Below are 21443 nucleotides of genomic sequence, written 5' to 3'. Positions count from 1 at the left end.
GACGTAAACAAAATTTGAATATTTATTTTATTGATATTAGCATGTATATGTTTGTGTTTGTGTATATGTATATATCTGCATATATTTCTGTGTATATATTTTGAGCTCTTACTGTGTGCCAAGTACTTTCCTGGGAAACATGAAAGAATAGAAAAGACCAAGTTCCCTGCCCTCATGAAGCTGACATTGGTCTATGAGAATTGTCCATACAACTCAAGGATTGTTTTGATACTGAAATCTTCTGGCCTTAGACCACACTGGCCATTCTCTCTGTTGCCTTAAATATAAAAGCCAGGTTCTCTCCACAAGCATGGATGGTTACAGCCCTTGGCTGAGAAGAGAGAAAAGTCTTTCAGAATAACTCAGGTTCTATCACAATAGATGGGCCTCATCAGCCATTCTAAGCTTCATAGATAATGCAGTCGTGGATGGCATCGTTTGGTTGGGTGAAGAATTACCCAGGAGATTGTGTTGACATCTGAGATTTATTTTAATCCTTTTTTTGCAGATTTCATAATGAGCATTGCAACAAAGTCCGCCAAAGAGTCATTACATATCTTATAAAATCTTAATAATACAAAAATTAAAGACGTTTTTCATGCATATGCTCAATTTGTTCAGAATCCCCAGATTTCACTTTGCTGATAAACACCTACTGCCCTGTGAGGGGACACTGCCTTTACGAGGTCACGATTCCTGAATTGCTATGCATATTTTTGTTATGAATATTATTTATGTTTCCCGGTTGTTACTGTCAAATTTTGCAGTTTGGACAAAGAAATATAGAATGCATATATCCTATGTATGGGGGTGCTTTTTCTCTCACCGACTCATTAAATGTTTATTGATTGCCTACCTCGAGCATAGTATAAAGTGTAAAGAAGGTGAAAAAATAATGTTTTAGAAATGAGGAAACATTTTCAGTGTGGAGCAGATGCATTGTGGGGATCTGTCTGGGAAAGTGATTCACACAAAAGGCCGACAGCTAAGGCTGTAGCCATAGCATGAACGTGGGACCTAGTTTCAAACCTTATTCTTTTCTTGGGTCTATAACTTAATTGCTGTGTGATCCTGGGTGCTATAGATTAAATATGGCTCCTCAAAATTCATATGTTGAGACTTAATCCCTAGTATGATGGTGTTCGGAGGTGGGGCCTTTGGGAGGTTATTAGGTCATGTGGACAGAGCCCTCGTGAATGAGATTAGTGCTCCCATAAAAGAGACCCGAGGGAGTTCCCATGTCTCTTCTGCCATGTAAAGACACGGTAAAGAGATGGTCATCTCTGAACCAGGGAACAGTACTTTGCCAGACATCGAATCTACCAGTGCCTTGATCTTGAACTTCCTGGCCTCCAGAATTATGGGAAGCAAATTTGTGTTGTTCATTAGCCACCCAGTCTGTGGCATTAGATTATAGAAAACTGAATGGATGGAGAACCTGGACAAGGTGTTTAATCTTTCTGAGTCTGGTTCCTCATCTGGCAAATAAGAAAACCACCTATATTGTCATGCTATTGTGAAGATGAAAGGGAATATTATATGCAGAATTACCTACGCAGAGGAGATATCCGTTGAAGATTGTTTTCCACCACCTTCTATTTACTTGTAAGATCTCATACAACTCAATTATCCTCAAAAAGCCGTTGTTCATTTCAGAACACCTCCTCCTTGAAACTTCGTGGCCTGAAATGATGTCTCATGCAGTGTTATTCCTTTTTACTCCCAACTCCCAACCAAGAAGTCATGTTGTTGCTCTATTCTTTTCTCAGATTTCTGTTTCCTTGGTGCGCCAGGCTTCCTTTTTATTCAGGAATCTATTTGCTTCACTTTCCTTTCCACAGCTTTTTCTTACTCCTTCCTCAAAGGTTCCATTCCACTCAAGACCTGTCATAGACAGTACTTCTGAGCTCTCTATTTTCCTTGCACCAAAATAGAAGTAGTCAAGTGTTTTTAATTAAGATGATTTCCTAGTAACATGAACCATCAAAAAAAGTGTTGAAATATTCTAGACTCTCCCAAAATTCTTAAGATTGTGTCGAGACTTCATTGCAATAACCAATCTTGTTCTCACTGTACTTTTACCCCACCTCCCTCTATCCAGTCCAAGGGGATAATCAGGCTTTCGGCTTGTGATTTTCTGTTGTAAAACTTGCCTATAAGTCCTGTCCACCATCCACCATGACCACCCCTGTCCAACCTTTACACTCCTACAAATATTTAGGGTTTTGTTTCTTAAAATTAAAGTGTCTGATAGTATATGTTAAGATAAAGGCAGAGAGGCAAATGCCAGATGTAATGGGAGCACAGAGAATGAGAAGGAAAAGTTGTTGTACTTCACTGTCCAATATGGCAGCCACTGGTCACATGTGACAATTATTAAACACATGAAATGTGGCTAGTCTGAATTGAGATGAACTGTAAGCATAAAATACACAGTGGATTTCAGAGCCTGTATGAAAAGAGGAATGGAAAAATATACATAATTTTTTATTGATTACATATTGAAAAGATAATATTTATATGTAGTCATCTAAGATATATTGAGTCAAGTAAAATAGATTATTAAAATTAATTTCATCTGTTTCTTTTAACTTTTTAACGTGGCTACCAAAATTTTTAATTGCACTTGTGTCTTTTGTGGGGATCACCTTATATTCTTGTAGAAGACAAGATATGAAAGGTGATAGAAGACCCATTTTTAATGCTTTGTAGGCCATTGTAAGGACATTTGGATTTGCTCTAAGTGAGAAGGAAGCCAGTAGAGGGTTTTGAGCAGAAAATGGACATAACCTGCTATTTTTAGGACAAGATCACTCTGGCTACTCTTTTATAGGTTTTTGGAGGACAAGGATGAAATCAAGGAGATCCTTTGAGGGGCATTGCGATAATCCAGGCTAGAGATGTCTCTGGCTTGAGTAGAAGCATGGTGAGAAGTGGTTGGAAACCCGTGGATTTTCTAATGCATTCAAAGTGGAATTTAAGAGAAAGAGAGGAACTGAGAATTATTCCTCAGAGTGTTTGTCTTAAGGAGATTTGTCCATTAAAATTCAGTTGTCATTCTCTAAGATGGAGAAGATAGGGGAGTAGATTTGGGCAGAAACTCAGGCGTTTAGCGTTGCGTATGTCAAGTTTGAGACACTTATTGGGAATCCAAGTGGAAGTTTAAGGAGGCATTTTGAAATAAATATCAGGGAGAGGTCTTGGCAGAAGATAAACTTCGGAGTGTCTTCAATATACAATTGGTATAAATGCCATAAGATTGAGTGGTATCACCAAGAGAGTGAGAAGACATAGGGAAGAGGTTAGAGGAGGGAACCTGGGGCACTTACAGAGTTCATGAGCAGAATCTGCTACAGCTACAGCTACAGCTATGATGCACTGCAACGCGGTCTCTAGCACTCCCATTGGTGTAGGCTCATTCGGAAGGAGAAACACGATTATAAATTTAAAAAATTCTATTTGCTCTGGGATTTGTAATTACAGTAAGTATGTTAATTAGAGTCAGAAAAATCACATTTAAAGTATATTCCTGCATATATAGATATGAGTCATTGTTTTTAAAGTTTTTGGTTTTTCAATTAGAGTTGGCATTGAATATTATGTTAGCTTCGGGTGTACAACGTAGTGATTAGACATTTATATAACTTACTAAGTGATCATCCCGATAAGTCTATTGCCCATCTGACAACATTCATAGTTAGTACAATATTACTGACTATATTCCCAATGCTGTACTTCACATCCCCGTGAGTCATTATTTAAATAGACAAACTGCTTTATAATGAACTCTTAGAGGTGTTCTAATTTTAATAAATAATTTAAAATTCCAGTGATCCCAATGCCATAGTGTGTTATCAATTATCTCAAAGGGTGCTGTCTCTATTTTTAAGTAAAATTTTAAATCACTTTAATTTCTTAATGCTATGCAGTGCTCTGAAATGAGTACTTGCAAAATTCAGATAAAAATGATAGGGTCTTAGAACTCTAAAATAGTGGGAATCGGCGCAACATAGAGTTCCTGAACACACACTATAAAGACATTTTTAGGTGTTCTTGACCTTGTCTTGTAGAAAATATGCTCCTTATAGGTCCGCTTACTGCTGCTTTTTGAATCATCACCTCTGAGGTTTCTGAATCTCTTTCTCACTTCAAACTTGATCAACATGTCCATTTCTTAAAAGTAGAATTCCACAAAGGGATAAGAAGTAGAGGCTAAGTGACCAAAATCAGAATATTATTCTACTACAGAATACCCAGGATGTGATGTGGAAAATTAGGTTCTTTATCTAGACATGGAAATTGTATGTTTTCATTTTTCTCTATTCATCTAGCTAGAGAGTGGGTAGAGTGTGGGTGCTAAGAATTCAGACTTTGGATCCGCACTACTTGAGTTCAAATCTTGGTTCTTTTATTCAACAGTCATGTGAATTTGGGCAAAATTTTAATGTTCTCTGTGCTTCAGATTTCTCATCTGCACAATGGGGGTAATACTAGTACCTACATACAGGCTTGTTAGAAAGATTAAATGAGTTAATACTTTTTTTTTTTTTTTTTTTTTGAGTTAATACTTTTTGAACACTAATAATGCCTAGCTAAACACTGTATAAGTGTTAACTATGTTTTCTATCTATCTATCTATCTATCTATCTATCTATCTATCTATCTATCTATCTATCTATCTATCTTAGTACCTCCCTGTCTATCATGCTTCATATTACAAAAGTGCTGTCATCAAGAAACATTTGTTCTTATTTTGTACAAAGAAACCTATTTTAGATGGTAAGTCCCCATCCTTCTTGGATTCCAGAAAATTGGAAATATCCTTAAACCCAAGATTTTGCAGTTTTCCCCACTGCTTAGACTCGACAGGCCATTAGTGATACATCTATATGAGTTGGATTCAAAGGCATACTTTATCACAGTCCCTTTGATTTCTTTATGTCCCCAACTTCTGCTGCTTTTGTGCTATGTACCACACTGTCATTCCTTTTGGAAGCTTCCAGGTCCTCTTGGAACAATGGAGAACTATTTAATAGCTCAAGATGGAGTAACAGGGATCAAATCTACCCTCCTGCCTGAAACAACGACAAAAAGTGGATATAATATATACGAGGTCTGGAAATTAAGTTTGTGAAACATCCTAGAAAAAGTGCTACATATCTCATTGCTGAATATCACTATGGTCACCTTTGAAGTACTCCCCTTGGGAAGCTATGCACTGATGCCAGCGCCTATTCTACACTTCAAAGACATTTTGGAACTCTTTTTTCTGGAATAGCCATCAGAGCTATTGTTGTATCGTGTTTCCCCGAAAATAAGACCTAGCCAGACCATCAGCTCTAATATGTCTTTTGGAGCAAAAATTAATATAAGACCTGGTATTATATTACATTATATTATATTATATTATATTATATTATATTATATTATATTATAGACCCAATCTTATATTATATTAAAAAAACACTGGGTCTTATATTAATTTTTGCTCCAAAAGACATATTAGAGCTGATGGTCTTGCTAGGTCTTATTTTTGGGGAAACACGGTATTACCCTTGACCTTCGGGTAAAGAAAGAAGTCATTGGGGGCCAGATCAGGTGAGTAGGGAGGGTGTTCCAATAGTTATTTGTTTACTGGATAAAAACTTCTTCACAGACAGTGCCGTGTGAGCTGGTGCATTGTCGTCATGCCAGAGCCTTGAATTGTTGGCGAAAAGTTCAGGTCGTCTAACTTTTTATGCAGCCTTTTCAGCACTTCCAAATAGTAAACTTGGTTAACTGTTTTTCCAGTTGGTGCAAATGCATAAAGAATAATCCCTCTGATATTTAAAAAAAATGGTTAGCAATATTGTTGCAACAAGTTCGCGAACTTAATTGTCTGACCTCATGTAAAAACAATGCTTTGTGGGACACGGGCATCAGGCAATGAAGTTCATGGTCCTTGAGAGACAGGAAACTATGCATCCTGTGATTGCTCCAGCTTTCTGTCGGGAGTTTCTGGTCTACAGTGTAGGGACTGGGGATTCAGGCAGAGCCTGCTTTACTCCCTGAATTGAGACGATGGATCTGAGAGTCTGGGAAAATCAAACCAGCTAGTGTTTACAGGACAGAACACTGGAGAGGAGATACCTGTACAAAGAGAAAACTCCGGAGAACTGCAGATGATTTTCCTCTAGCGTTCGACTGAATACTGATATGTACATGCATATGAGGAAATGACCCAAACTAGGAAAAGAACAAACTGAAAGGATTAGAGATAACAGTGCCTAGCAGTCAAACAAGGCTGGGACTAGTGCATGTCCCCTTCAGCCATATTGGAAAACCTCCAGACTCATAGGTATTGAGCAGAGTACTTACGGAGACCTTTCCTCAGCAGTGGGAAAAATTAATCCTAGACTGAGCATTGCTCTGATCCCACATAATAAATCGTAAATGCAAGATCCCAAAAGATCAAAGTTCTTCTGAATAACTTAATTGCATTCTGAAATGAAGTTCCAGGATATGTATAATATTTAAAACATATTTATTGCAAATATATAATACAAAATCACCTAGCTCCAATAAAGTTATATTCACAATATTTAGTATCAAATCAAAAATTACGAATCATAAAAGAAACAGGAATATCAATCAATCAAAACCAACCCACAATTGACACAGGTGTCAGAATTAGCAGATAAGGACATAAAAAGATTCTCAAATATTCAAAAAGTTAATACATTAAAAATAAGGGGAAAATCCAAATACAGCTTTTACAGTTGAAAACTATAATGTCTGAGATGAAAAATATACTGGATGGCATTAATAGCAGTTGAGGCATTGTAAAAGAATGATCAATGAACTTTAAGGTATGACAATAGAAGCTATACAAAATGAAGTAGAAAAAAGGAAAAAAGAAAAAAAAAGAAAAGGACACCAGTGAGCTGTGAGGCAACTTCCAGTTGGACTCTCTGCAGAAGTGAGGGGGCACAAAACATATCTGAAGAAAGAGTGATTGAAAATTTTCCAAATTTATTAAAAACTATAAACCCATAGATCTAAGAAGCTCAATGAATTGAAAGCACAAGACACATAAAGAAAGCTACCTCAAGGCACGTAACCATCAAATTGTTGAACACCGATGATAAAGAAAAAATTCTTACAAGTAGCCAGAAGAAAAAAGAATGTATAGAGGAACAAACACAAGGATTATAAGAAATTTCTCATCAGAAACCGTGTAAGCGAGAAAACAGTACAGCAACATCATTAGAGTCCCGAAAGGAAAAGAAAAATCTCTCAATTTAGAATTCTAGACTGAATGAGAATATCTTTAAAAACAAAATTAAAATGTATTTTTTGTATATAAAATATTGAAAAAGAAATTTTCAAGTAAAGTTTATTGGGGTGACAACTGTTAGTAAAGTTACAAAGGTTTCAGGCGTACAATTCTGTAATACATCATATATATCCCATTGTGTGTTCATCAGCCAGAGTCAGTTCTCCTTCCATCACCATGTATTTGATCCCATTTATCCTATCTACCACTCCCCTCCCTCCTTACCCTCTGGTAACCACTAAACTATTGTCTGTGTCTACGGCATGAACATCAGCAGATTTATAGGATAAGAACTGTTGAAAGAAGTCCTTAGGGAAGAAAGAAAATTTTACCACATAGAAAATAGATCTATGCAAAGAAAAAGAAAGCACCAAGACAATAAATAAATAGGGAAAATATAATAGAAGTTTCTTATTATTTAAACTTCTTTAAAGCTAATTAACTATTTAAAAAAACATAATAATGTAATGTCAGTTTCAAAGCATATGTGAAAGTAAAATATATGACAAAAATAGCACAGGGGTCAGAACAGAGAAATAAAATTATGTTATGGTAAGTTTCTTATACAAGATGTGAAGTGGCATATTGTCTTGAAGATAGACTGTGAAGTTAAAATATTTACTATAAACTCTAAAGCATCTCTGAGAGTTATAGCTAACAAGGCAACAAAGGAGATAAAACAAAATTGTAAAGAAAAGTATACTATTGAATATATGTTTTGCTCTAAACAAACATCATAGGATTGAACATTAGACTTCTGGAAAGCCATTCCTTTAAGAACAGAAGAGTTAATTTTGAAGCAAGAATAGAAAAGCATTTGGAAGGGCTTGATCTTACACTGATGTCAGGGTATGTCAATCATCTTTGTACCGCAAATAACCTGAAAACAAGAAGCTTATCTCAAGACTGTCATAGGAATGAGTTGGAATTTCAGCAGGAAGTACAAGACTTGAATCGGGAAGCAGCCCACATCCTTCACGGCAAATAGCAAATTGCAAACATAAGGGGAGGGGTCATTTTCAACATGCAGCCTCTACACGAAGGCCCATATATCCTCCCTAAAGTTTCTCCCTAAAGCAAATCAGTCTAAATAACTTGCCCATGCCCATTAAAACAAATATAAATTTTATAAAATTGGTACAATCCTAAAAACAAAAAGGGGATGCCATCACAGTCTATTCTTGGAAGATAAAACTGAGATGACAGACTATTACATGAGAAACAGAGTGAACAATCATCAACTAAGAGATCAACCCTGAGATCACCATCGTGGAGAGAGGAAACTGACCTGCTTGACAGGGAACTACAACCAGTGGATACTAGTGAGAAGTAGGGGAGAAATCGGAGGTATTAATTATAGGTCTGTATATGTAACAGTTGACAGCCCTCTTTCCTATCCCTGTTTGAAAAATTCCTGACTGCTAAGCTGCTAAGTGTTTGTTCCCCAATCAAAACAAAACAAATGAAATACAAACATTTTTTTTTTCTTTTCCCCTTTGGAAGTGGAAGTTATTGTTAAAAGAAATAGTGTTAGTAGTGTGAATGCAGGTTACCTAGAGAAAATCTTTCCACATTCTAGCATTTGATGGAAGGTATTTCCAATGGAATGGTAAGCTCATGGCCATTTACGCTAAATTAAAGTTTCTAAAAAATAAAAAATGAGCTCCACCCAATCCTGTGGAGTCCTCAGTAAGCCTTTCTATTGCTTTAAATGTGAAAAGATAACCAAGGAATACCAGGCATTTGAGGAAATTATTCACACAAATAATAATAATAATAATAAATAAAACTTATCAAAAGAGAAATGAAGTAATTCAGAAATAAAGAAATCAAAAACGTCTAGTTAATATTTATGAAAACTCAAGGAAATTTTACACCTATGAAATAAAATAAGGATGCTATTATGAAGGCGTCATCTGAAAACAAGAAAGAGCTCTTGGGCATTTAAAACACATGTGTCCAAACTGAAAGAAATTAACAGAGAGGTTGGGAGAAAATGTTTAAAAACAAACAAGCAAAAAAATCCCAAAATGTAGGATAAAAAGATAAGGAGTCGGAAAATATGAGAAAAAAAGAGACATAAATTGAAGATCAATTGGATAGTTCCCAAAGAAGAAAATAAAGAAAAGGGAAGAGAAGAAACTATGTGCCTGGAAGTACTTGGCAAATATTTGAAAACTGGGAAAATCAGCAGAATCTTGGCTATTTATGAATAATGTGAGATTGGGCAAGTTGTTTGTTCTATGCATATTTTACAAATTATTTTACATTTATCATAACTGCTCTTTTAAATTCGAGGATTGTTATAAAATAAGACACAGGATACTCTGAAGTATTTTCATTACTATAGTAATTAGTTAAGTTTTAAAACTGTAGACCCCTGAAAAAAATTTTCTTTTACCCATCATATATGCAAGCTGACGGTCGTACTAAGTCCTAATTTAAGTGGGCATGCTGTATTACTTTATAATTTAAAAATGCTCCATGAAAAGGGCACTTCTGAAAGTACATCGGCTAAGCTACGCATGCCACATAAAATTATGAGTTTATATATGGTTGAAATTCTCTTGTCAGTCATTCTCTTCTGCTACTTCTCTTCTGAGCTCATTTAGAAACAAATGGAAATTACTATAGCAAAATTTCTAAATTTTAGGTCGCTTTGATGGGTGTACAGTATAGTCCATTTGTGATGATAAATTCATGTGGATATGTTTATAATGCTGATCATTACATTTTGTTTTTATAACTTTAAATAGCAGCAGATTGAGGTCAGGATCAAATAATAGCATCCAACTAGCTTTTCCCAAAAGAATTTTTTTTTTTTTTTTTTTTGGAGCTAGGAGGGACTTAGAGATCATATAATGTAATTCAACGTCTTCTTTTTAGCCATCAGGATATTAAGGCCCAGGTTGATGACATTTATTCTTAATGGCAGACAGAACCAGTTCTTCTAAACACCTGCCAGAGGGTTCTTCCTGATCATTTCTTAAATTGTTGAGTGTCCTATGTATTCTAAGAGGAAAGAAAAAACCACAAAACCCTATAAATTGATAACAAAAAATAGGTATTTCAAGAGAAATACAGTCTTAGCCGGTGAACTAATGTGTACAGATGGTGTCAAGTACAGAGTAAAAGCAATTAACAAAGCTGAAATGTATTCTTTAGTTATTTAAATCAGATAAGTGAGGACGTATGTTCTTACATGATATCATGAAGCCATTCAATTTTCTAATCTTGTTATAGCATCATCAAAGGGTATTTTATTTTCCGTCTTACTTTCTACTTTTCTTGGTTTAGTAATCCTTTTAAAGGGAAAAAAAAAAAGTCTTGCTAAAATTGAAGTGAATACATTTAATGCAGCATAATCAGCTTCTAAATCTACTTAACTGGAGTCCCATCATGCATTTAGTACATTGAATGAATGGCACAAATGGGAAATGTATTATAATGAAGACCGGGTGAATTTTGTGAGACTAAAACTTCACTTTCCTGAAATGTTTTTAAGCATCTGATTTTGTAGTCAAGTATAGCTCAATTTGCATACTTCTTCATTTGCATTTGACCTAGACACCTGCATTACTTTTTGGAGAATTCTACTTTTATGGTGCTTCTGAACACTTCACTGCCACCCCACTATGACAAAATGTGTTTTGCTTGCTGAGGCTCTCTGAGAGAGGTGCACAAGCGTAATTATTTTTAACCTTTCACTTATTTTCATTGAAGTTAGAACAAGTTGTTTACTTATATTACAAGGGTGTTTTGCTTGTCATAGGTTTATTTTCTCACAGTTTTTAAAAATTGTATGCAGTTTTAGGGACATGGTTATTTTCTGAAAATAGAATGCAAATGATACCTGTTGATATCATCGCTGTTCACGTTAATATCAAGAGATCCCCACTTCTGCTATACTAATTTTAGATCACATTTTTTTTTTCCACATCTTCACTGTTATGGAGGAAACAAACATCCCAAACTCAAATGTCCCAAATGGAACCTACATGCTTCTCATTTCACTTTGCTGCAAAAGAGTGCATCATGTTAAATGCCTTTATTATTCTCTTTTTTGTCCAACTTGAAAACCTGGGAATTATCCTCGATTCGTTTCTTTCTCACTCTCCTCAATCCAGTCAATCACGAAGGTTGGTTGATCCTACCTTCTTCACATATTGGGTCTGATGTTCCCCCATTCCCACAGCCATTGACTTAATTCAGGCTCCCACCATCTTTTAGCTGGACCAGTTCCGTATGCTTGTTACTTTACTCATTGCCTTCCTCCTTTCCAATGCAGCAAACTTTTCCAAAATTAAAATTTGCTCAAAACACGAAAGGCAAAATATGACAATTGCCTTTAGGGTAAAAATTCAACATCTGTCATACTATATATCTCATCTGTAAAATCCAGCCCCTGACTTCCTCTTCCTCATCTCCTACTTCTCATTGACTTCCTCATCTATTACTCTTGAGCTATATGGAGTTCATTCTTCATTCTTATTGCACTGGGCTTTCACATACTTCTGAACTTGTACATGGACTGTGCTTAGAATTTCCATTTCCTGACTGCGTGGCTGGAAATAGATTAATGGATTAATTAATGGATTAATGGCATTAATTAATAGATTAATGCCAAATAGATTAATGGATTTCAGGGTATAGGTGGAAATCTAGGGTCTGTATTCCAGTCCTCCCACCAATTAGCTGTGTGACCTTGGCTTAATTGCTTAGTTTCCCGAAGTCTCAGTTTTCTCATCAGTAAACAGTGATAGTAATACTCTCTGTCTTATTGGATTATTTTAAGGTTTCTGTGTGTGAAGTGTGAAGTGTAATGTCTGGCATATGGTGATCAATGAACGCTAGCTATTATCAATGCTAATAATTAGGACTAATTATGTAATTATCATCAAAGGAAATCAAAGCTATTAAGTATAACATGTTGCATCTCATATAAACTGTCTAAAGCTATCTATATTTGATAGCTATGGCAAAAAGAAAAAAAAAGAGCTATGCCTTTTCTCTACTATGTCTTAAATAATCACCTAATTTGTAAGTCAAATCTGTGTGATACACACACACACACACACACACACACACACACACACACACACACATCATAATTCATTTTCTACGGATGTCCAAGGATAAGACTGAGAAATTACAGTCTCCAAGAAAATACCGACTGCTAGATATTACTTATTTGATTAGTAAATCCTAATCTCCTGAGGCTCACTATCTTGGACTTTCTTTTGCAGAAGAAGAAAGAGCAGTCAGTCCCTGGTCCTCTCTGATTCACAGAGAGCATCTCCCGAGAAGTATAGGTGCAATTGTAGCTTTAGTCTGGAAAACTCCTGCTGGTTCTGCACACTGCCTTTTTCACCTTGGCTAGCCTTCTCAGTTATCCTAACTTTGCCTCTGGGTTCAGACCCCAGAGAGGGCCTGGAGGGCAGTGGGAATGGCCAAGAGGAGCCCCTGATTTTACAAGTTCTTTAAACCCTCCCTCCAGGGCTTGCCCAAAGGGCTGTGCTGCTTCCTCCTACTCCCTCTCTCTCTGACAACCTGAAAGTCAGCTCCCCTTTTTCCTTTCTTTGTGGTCAGAGCTACCTCTGCTATTGAAGTGACCCTTTAACCCCAGCTCCCAGAACAGCCATCAGCCCCTCCTCCTCCACAGGCCAGAGACCAGGCCACTGATTATTGATTTCAAACAGTAGACCACTACTGTTTGAAATCAGTAATTATTATAGTTCCCGAAAGCAGACAGGCAAAATGCAAATCAAGCGGGAGGCTGCACCGGGCCATGCCAAGGTCTCTTGTCTGCTCTAGGATCTTAGGATTCTAGGTGTAGAGGTATTTTGTTTTCAAATCTCCCTTTAACAACAACAAGTTAAAATAGAAATAAAGGACACAGACGTGCTGTGTTTGGTTTATTGCAGTGAGCAGAGTGTCTGCTATAGTGAGAAGGGGGGTTGAGGCTCTAGTCCTTCAACACGGTCCCTGCAGAGACCCCTGGTGCTCTGCCGCCCAGCCCCCAGGCTCTGCCTCCTCTTTCCCGCAGCTGGCTGCTGCCTTGTAGCCCTGCCTCAAACAACAATCATGATTTCAAGAGGCGAGCAGGATTTCAAGGCGCTCTCACCATATGCCCTAGGACAGCTCCTGCCAGTCCTGGGGTCCCACTAAGATGCCTTAGTGGCTACAGAAGAGTAGGGTATGGAGGAAGGGAAGCGGACGGAGCGTTAGGTGTGAAAACTGCCACCAGAGCTCTGTATTTATCACTCCCCATATGACAAATCTTTGCGGAGCCCCTCATTGTGCCAGGATTGTGCTGAAGGCTGGTGGTGTTGGAGGTGACAGCATGGTCTCTACCCTCTTGCACAGGGGCTGGGACTGCAGGTGAAGGGTGAGGGTGGGAGGAAATTGTTAGCAAGGGAAGTTCAGTAAGTGATGATTCCGTGAAGATGTTAACAAAACACTCTAAAAGAATGATTTGAAGGGCAGGTGCTGCACTGGGGAGGGAGCTGTGGCCCTGCCAGGAGGATGAGGAAGAGAAAGTTCCAGGTAGATGGTCTGAGCACTGTAGAGACTGAAACTGGGCAGGAAAGTCGGTGAGTTCAGGAACCAAGGGATGGCAAGAGTGGGTCAGAAGGGAAGGTGGGATTTAGGTGTCATGGGCCTTTGCAGATGCAGAGTGTGGGTATTATTCTAATGTTGCGTTTTAGATAAAATTCCATATGGACAAAGGGGCTGTATCAGAATGGGTCCAATCAGGAGAGAGAAGCCCCACAGTAGTGTGAACAGGGAAGTTGAATATAAAGAGTTGGCCATTATGATAAAAGAGTAACTGTAAGATCACTGAGGAATCCAGGCTCTACTGGATTCCTCCCTCCCTGCCACACGCTCCAGCCAGCACCATAAATCCCGAGCAGCCTCTCCCTCCTGCAGGTCTCTCCAGCACTCTTCACCGAGAAAGACGCACAGTGTGCTCGCTTTAAAGAGTTATTTAAAGGAATTCCATTGTTTGTCTCACAGCATACATTGAAGGGTACATTTAGAGCCGAGAGACAATAAATTGATAACTAACACAGGGACCAAGTGGCTGGCAGTAAACGAAAATAAACACCCTACTGGGTGGGATCCTGTTAACTTGTTCATGTTCCTTGCTAATATTCTGGTCTCTGAATTCTGACATCTGTGCTTCTCAGAAGATGCATTGCCCCCTACCCTTGTAGCTTATTGTCATCCATGGATCTCCGCGTAGTTCCCTAGGTCTGAGTGTCACTTCACTTTCTTCCTAATCCTCTAACGAGGGTTCTGTTCCTCTGTTTTGGCATTGCTCTCCGGGAGCCTCCCCGGAGCCCCAGCTCAGCAGCCGAACTCTCACCCTCACTGAGGGACTTCCTGGATCTAGACTTTCTGCCCACCAGCCTGGGTTCCTGAGAACCACTGCCCTGGCTTCCCCAGCTCATGGCACCACTGCAGCAGGGGCCACCCTCTCAATGGTGCCTGCCCCAGTGCAGCAGAAGCTGCCATGTTTCACAGGAAAAGAGCCCGGGTTTGGGCATCAGCTCTGGTTGCACCATTGTAGGGTTATTGTGAGAAATAAATGGAAAAGCAACCTAGAATCCAAACTGTAAAGTACAGTCACGTGATGCATAGTGACATTTCGGTCAGGGATGAACCACATAGACCACGGTGGTCCCAGGAGTTTACAAAGGACCTGAAAAATTCCTATCGCCTAGTGATAGCATATCTGTCATAATGTCATATCGCAATGCGTTGCTCATGTGTCTGTGGTGCTGCCAATTGTATAAAAGTATAGCACATACAATTATGTACAGTACAGATTACTTGATAATGATAATAAACGACTGCTGCTGGTTTCTGTGTTTACTATATTATGCTTTTTATCATTTCAGAGTGTACTCTTTCTACTTATAAAAAACGTTTGCTGTAAAACAGTGTGTCATGTTGTACTGGCAGCAGCCTCAGACATCTTGTGTTTAGTGGGTCTCTTGATGGCATCATTTTCTCTTGGGCTTGATTTACTCTCATGTTGTTTTATAAATTTACTGTAGCCTAAGTGTACAGTGTTTATAAAGTCTCTAGTAGTGTCCAGTATGTCCTAGGCCTTCACATTTACTCCCTACTCACTCACTCACCCAGAGCAACTTCCAGTCCTGTAGGCTCCATTTATGGTAAGTGCCCTGTACAGGTGCACCGTTTTTTATCTTTTATACATATTTTTATTGTACTTTTTCTATGTTTAGATATGGTTAGATATAGAAATACTTACTGTTGTGTTATAATTGTCTACAGTATTCAGTATAGCAATATGCTATACAGGCTTTACCTTAGGAACAGTAGGCTATGCCATAGAGCCGCGGTGTGTAGTAGGTTGTATCATCCAGGTTTGTGTAAGTTCCCTCTGTGATATTCCGAGGATGAAATGATGCATTTCTCAGAACATATTTCCCTCATTAAGCATGGCATTACGAAGTTTAGCACAATGCCTGGCACACAGCAAGAACTCAAGTCGTGTTAGTTTCCTTCTGTCCCATAGGGCACAACTTGATCCCGCTCTTAGCCTCTCCTAGCTGGTCCCATCCTATGATACTTATCCAGGTCATGGCCAGTGTATCCCAAAATCCATATAATAATAACAACAACAATGGTTGCTTTTAATTGAGGCCTTATCATTTCCCAAGGGTTTATAAGCATTGTAACGTTAAAATAGCTTTTCAGGAAAATGCAAGAACACCTTTGAATAAATGAGGAGGTTGAAACCCAGAGAAGTTAATGCAGATACTAAAGAATGGAGCTGAGCCTCTAGGCCATGTGTCAGCAGTTGTGCTGTTTATGCTCTTAGCCAGGAGGCGTGCCTCCTAAGATACAGTATCAAGAACCTGTGAGCAACCTGTGTCAGTGCTCTGGTCTCACATTGGGCATCTTGCGTGAAAGGCCTTAAACCCTGGTATTTCAAAATCTTACTTGGGGAGAATGATCTTCATCACTCTCAATGCAATATTCTATTATAAAGATTATTTAGTGGCTGTTGGTAAAGGACTTTGCAAGGAGTGATTTAAGCATAGTCGCAAGTCTTGATCTTTAGCACCCTTTTTATTTAGTATTGACCTGATATCACTGACCAGCTCGATGGCCATTAATCAAGCTGACTCAGGTTTTACCATTCCCAAATATATTTCTGCAAACTGACTGGTGGTGTAAGTTATTTTGGTCATAATGCATCCACACATCCCACTGTCATTCTTAACCGAGAATTTGAAAGGTTAAAGTCATTCAACCTTCAATGACACTTTTTTCATACTTTTATTGTAGCCATAAATACATGGCATCATAATTTATTGCGTATGTGTCATGCTAGGTTTCTCCATTTGAACTCTTTAGAGCAAGACTTATCATTTCTTGTCTATCCATGAATGCAATGGCTCCAGTAAGTGCCATGCTATCTAACATCTATGTGGGCTAAACATTAGCTGAATGTAAGAGATTGTTTAAAAGAGTTTAGTGCACTTCAGGTAGATTCTGTTGAGATTTGCTTTTAGGGAAGGAGAGAGAACTTTAGAAGCAATCTTATAGCTTTGAGGGGGTTAAATAACCCAATTTATTTTCCCTTTCCATCTGTTATACACTATTCCAGTTCAGTAGCTGTCATGGCTGTCCTTGCCATCACCCCACTTCTCCATATCTCTGTTTTATGCTGCCTCCTAGATAGTCACAATACAAGACAAGAGTTCTACACAAGTGGTTCTTTCCTTTTAGGAGGGAAGAAATAATGCAAAGAATCTAGAGTGCATTACATGCGTACTAGTGCTAGTCGTAGACCTGTACAGAGCAACAGTGCAAAGTTCTTCAATCAGCATTGCATGTAAGGAAACTGAAGCTCACAAAGACTGAGTACTATGCCCAGATCATGCAGCTGGTAAATAGAACATCTGCAATTTGAAACCGGGTTTTGACTGGCTCCAACTCCTGTGGGTGTCAAGCACAATATAACTCCTTCCAAGGTTGGGAATCAATTATCCCATCTCCCTTTCTCATCAGAGAAAATGTTCCAGGAAACATTTAATTGATACAATATCAGGGTGCTTTAAGTAACAGTAGCACTTAATTGCATTTTATTTTAAAGCATTGTCATCAACCAAAATAGAGCAGGTGGAGGGCTGCTGTGTAGGTGCTGGCAGCGAGCATTGAGCCGAACTAGGTAATAGTACCATGAAGCAGAATCTGCACAGGATGAGCATGGTTGGCCCATTTCTGGATTCATGGGAGATGATAAGAAAGAACTGGGTCAATCCTAGAAAAATTCACACAGGAGATTGGATTTAGCGCAAGTCCTAAAGAAAAAAATGTGGGTTCTCCCTTTTGCATAGTGTGCTGTTGAAGTGGAGCCCTGGGAAACAACTTGGCGGTAAATAGTAAAACAATGGAGGCATATTTGTGCAGTGACCACAGAGAAGACGTGAGACTCTCCCTGTAAATATAATCACCCTCTCTAGTATTTGAGAGTCTGTGGTCTTCGGGAACAATCCTGCTCATCTTTCTCCTTTCTCATCTCATCCCTTCACAACTGCCTACAAGTGAAGCAGAATCACAGAACATGTAAATATTAGAGCCCTCAGGGATCAGAGGAGCCTAATCCCTGACTCATCAGGTGAGGACATCGGGGGACATTGAGTTGGTGGAGATCACATATTCAGTGTTAGAGCCATTAACTCACCCTTCAGTTCTGTCCATTCAACACGTATTTTTAGGTAGCTATTACATACCGAGAACTCTATTATATATATAATAGATAAATTATGGATCAAAACAGATTCAGTCTTGCCTCCAGGAGTTTACACTTGAATAGGAAGAAAAAGCCAAGACTTGAGCTCCTCTGCTGGCTCACTGGCCCACCTCCCATCGCCCATGCTCGGTATTAACCTGAACTTGAGGTCATTTTCCTGTCTCCTCTTGGCAAGTGCCTCTGGGCTCACATCTCCCCAGAGAAAATCAAAAGCTCAGAGACTTTTTATTTTCTTGGTTAAAATTTCTAAAGAGAGAGAGGGAGGGAAGGATGGAGGAAGAGAGAGAGAGAGAGAGAGAGAGAGAGAGAGAGAGAGAGAGAGAGAGAGAGAGAGAGAGAGAAAACACATTCTCCTTTTCCCGTTGCTGGAACCTGTATCTTTAGATCTGTAAATGTGGCTGATGAAGTTATAGTTAGTCATTATGCCAGTGGACCTAGCAAAATTTCTGTCTCTTTTTATTATGATTTCATATCACCCATCCAACTTTGTTAAAGCTCATAAGATATGGATTTTTATTTAGTTATTTTTATAAATTTTATTGGGGAATATTGGGGAACAGTGTGTTTCTCCAGGCCCATCAGCTCCAAGTAGTTGTCCTTCAATCTAGTTGTGGAGGGCACAGCTCAGCTGCAAGTCTAGTCACTGTTTTCAATCCTAGTTGCAGGGGACGCAGCCTACCATCCCATGTGGGAATTGAACCGGCAACCTTTGCTGAGAGCTTGCGCTCTAACCATCTGGCTGCCCCTCTGGAAGCTCAGCGGCAGCTCGTTGTCTTCAGTCTCGTTGTGGAGGGGACAGCTCCCTGGCACATGTGAGAATCGTACCAGTAACCCTGTTGTTCAGAGCTCATACTCTAACCAACTGAGCCATCCGGCTGCCCAAGATATGGATTTTTTTTAAATTGTATGTGTAATACAGGCATACCTCAAAGATATTGCAGGTTTGGTTCGAGACTGCTACAATAATGCAAATATTGCAATAAAAAAATCACATGAACTTTTTGGTTTTCCACTGCACATAAAACTTATGTTTACCCTGTATTGTAATCTATTAAGTGTGCAATAACATTATGTCTAAAAAATGTATATACTTTCCTTAATCATAATTACTTCATTGCTAAGACATGTTGGCCGTCATCTGAGCCTTCAGTGACTCATAATCTTTTTGCAGGTGGAGGGTCTTGCCTCTATGTTGATGGTGCTGACTGATCAGGGTGGTGGTTACTGAAGTTTGGGGTGGCTGTGGCAATTTCTTAAAATAAGACAACAATGAAGTTTGCCAAATTGTTTGACTCCTTTCACAAATGATTTCTCTGCATCATTCGATGCTGTTTGATAGCATTATTCCTAGGTGGAACTTCTTTCAGAATTGGAGTCAATTCTCTCAAAACCCTGCTACTGCTTTAACAGCTAAGTTTATGTAATAATCTAAATCTTTTGTTGTTATTTCAACAATGTTTATAGCAACTTCACCAGGAGTAGCTTCTATCTCAAGAAAACATTTTCTTTGGTCCTCCATCAAGTCCTCGTATGTTAGTTTTATCATGAGATTGCACCAATTTAGTCACATCTTCAGGCTCCATTTCTAATTCCAGTTCTTTTGCTATTTCCAACACATCTGCAGTTACTTCCTCCGCTGAAGTATTGAACCCCTCAAAATCATCCATGATGGCTGGAATCAACTTCTTCCAAACTCCTCTTTATGTCGATTTTTTTTTTTTAATTAAAGTTTATTGGGGTGACAATTGTTAGTAAAGTCACATAGATTTCAGGTGTACAATTCTGTATTACATCATCTATAAATCCCATTGTGTGTTCACCCCCCAGAGTCAGTTCTCCTTCCATCACCATATATTTGATCCCCTTTACCCTCATCTACCACCCCTCTCCCCACTTACCCTCTGGTAACCACTAAACTATTGTCTGTGTCTTTGAGTTTTTGTTTCTCATTTGTCTGTCTTGTTCTTTTGTTGTTTTTGGTTCATATACCACATATCAGTGAAATCATATGGTTCTCTGCTTTTTCTGTCTGACTTATTTCGCTTAGCATTATACTCTCAAGATCCATCTATGTTGTCACAAATGGTCCTATTTCATCTTTTCTTACTGCCGAATAGTATTCCATCGTGTATATATACCACAACTTCTTTATCCATTCATCTATTGAAGGACATTTTGGTTGTTCCCATGTCTTGGCACCGTAAATAAAGCTGCAATGAACATTGGAACACACGTGTCTTTATGTATAAATGTTTTCAGATTTTTTTGGTAGATACCCAGGAGAGGGATTGCTGTGTCATATGGTAATTCTATTTGTAATTTTTTGAGGAACCTCCACACTGCCTTCCATAGCGGCTGCACCAGTCTGCATTGCCACCAACAGTGTATGAGGGTTCCTTTTTCTCCACAGCCTCTCCAACACTTATTACTGTTTGTCTTGTTGATGATATGCATTCTAACTGGGGTGAAGTGATATCTCATTGTGGTTTTTATTTGCATTTCTCTGATGATTAGTGATGTTGAGCATTTTTTCATATGTCTATTTGCCATTTGTATGTCCTCTTTGGAGAAATGTCTCTTCAGGTCCTCTGCCCATTTTTCAATTGTGTTGTTTGTTTTTTTTGTTGTTGAGTTGCATGAGTTCCTTATATATTTTGGACATTAACCCCTTACCGGAGGCACTGTTTGCAAAAATCTTCTCCCATTCAGTTGGTTGCCTCTTTATTTTGTCGATGGTTTCTTTTGCTGTGCAGAAGCTTTTAAGTTTGATATAGTCCCATTCGTTTATTTTAGCTTTTACTTCCCTTGCCTTTGGAGTCAAATTCATAAAATGCTCTTTGAACCCAAGGTCCATAAGTTTAGTACCTATTTTTTCTTCTATGCAGTTTATTGTGTCAGGTCTTATGCTTAAGTCTTTGATCCATTTTGAATTAATTTTGGTACATGGTAACAGATAGCAGCAGTCCAGTTTCATTCTTTTGCATGTGGCTTTCCAATTCTGCCAGCACCATTTATTGAAGAGGCTGTCTTTTCTCCATTGTATGTTTTTTGCTTATTTGTCAAAAATTATCTGTCCATATTTATGTGGTTTTATTTCTGGGTTCTCAATTCTATTCCATTGGTCTGCGTGTCTATTTTTCTGCCAATACCATGCTGTTTTGATTATTGTTGCCCTGTAGTACAAGCTAAAGTCAGGGAGTGTGATACCTCCAGCATTGTTCTTTTTTTCTTAAGATTGCTTCGGCTGTTCAGGGTCTGCATGTCGATATTTTGACTTCTTCCCAAGAATCACAAATATTCTTAATGGCATCTGAATAATGAATCCTTTCCAGA

The sequence above is a fragment of the Rhinolophus ferrumequinum genome, chromosome 8, assembly GCF_004115265.2.
Source record: "Rhinolophus ferrumequinum isolate MPI-CBG mRhiFer1 chromosome 8, mRhiFer1_v1.p, whole genome shotgun sequence".
NCBI classification, from domain to species: Eukaryota; Metazoa; Chordata; class Mammalia; order Chiroptera; family Rhinolophidae; genus Rhinolophus; species Rhinolophus ferrumequinum.
Note: the sequence above shows the minus strand (reverse complement) of the source record.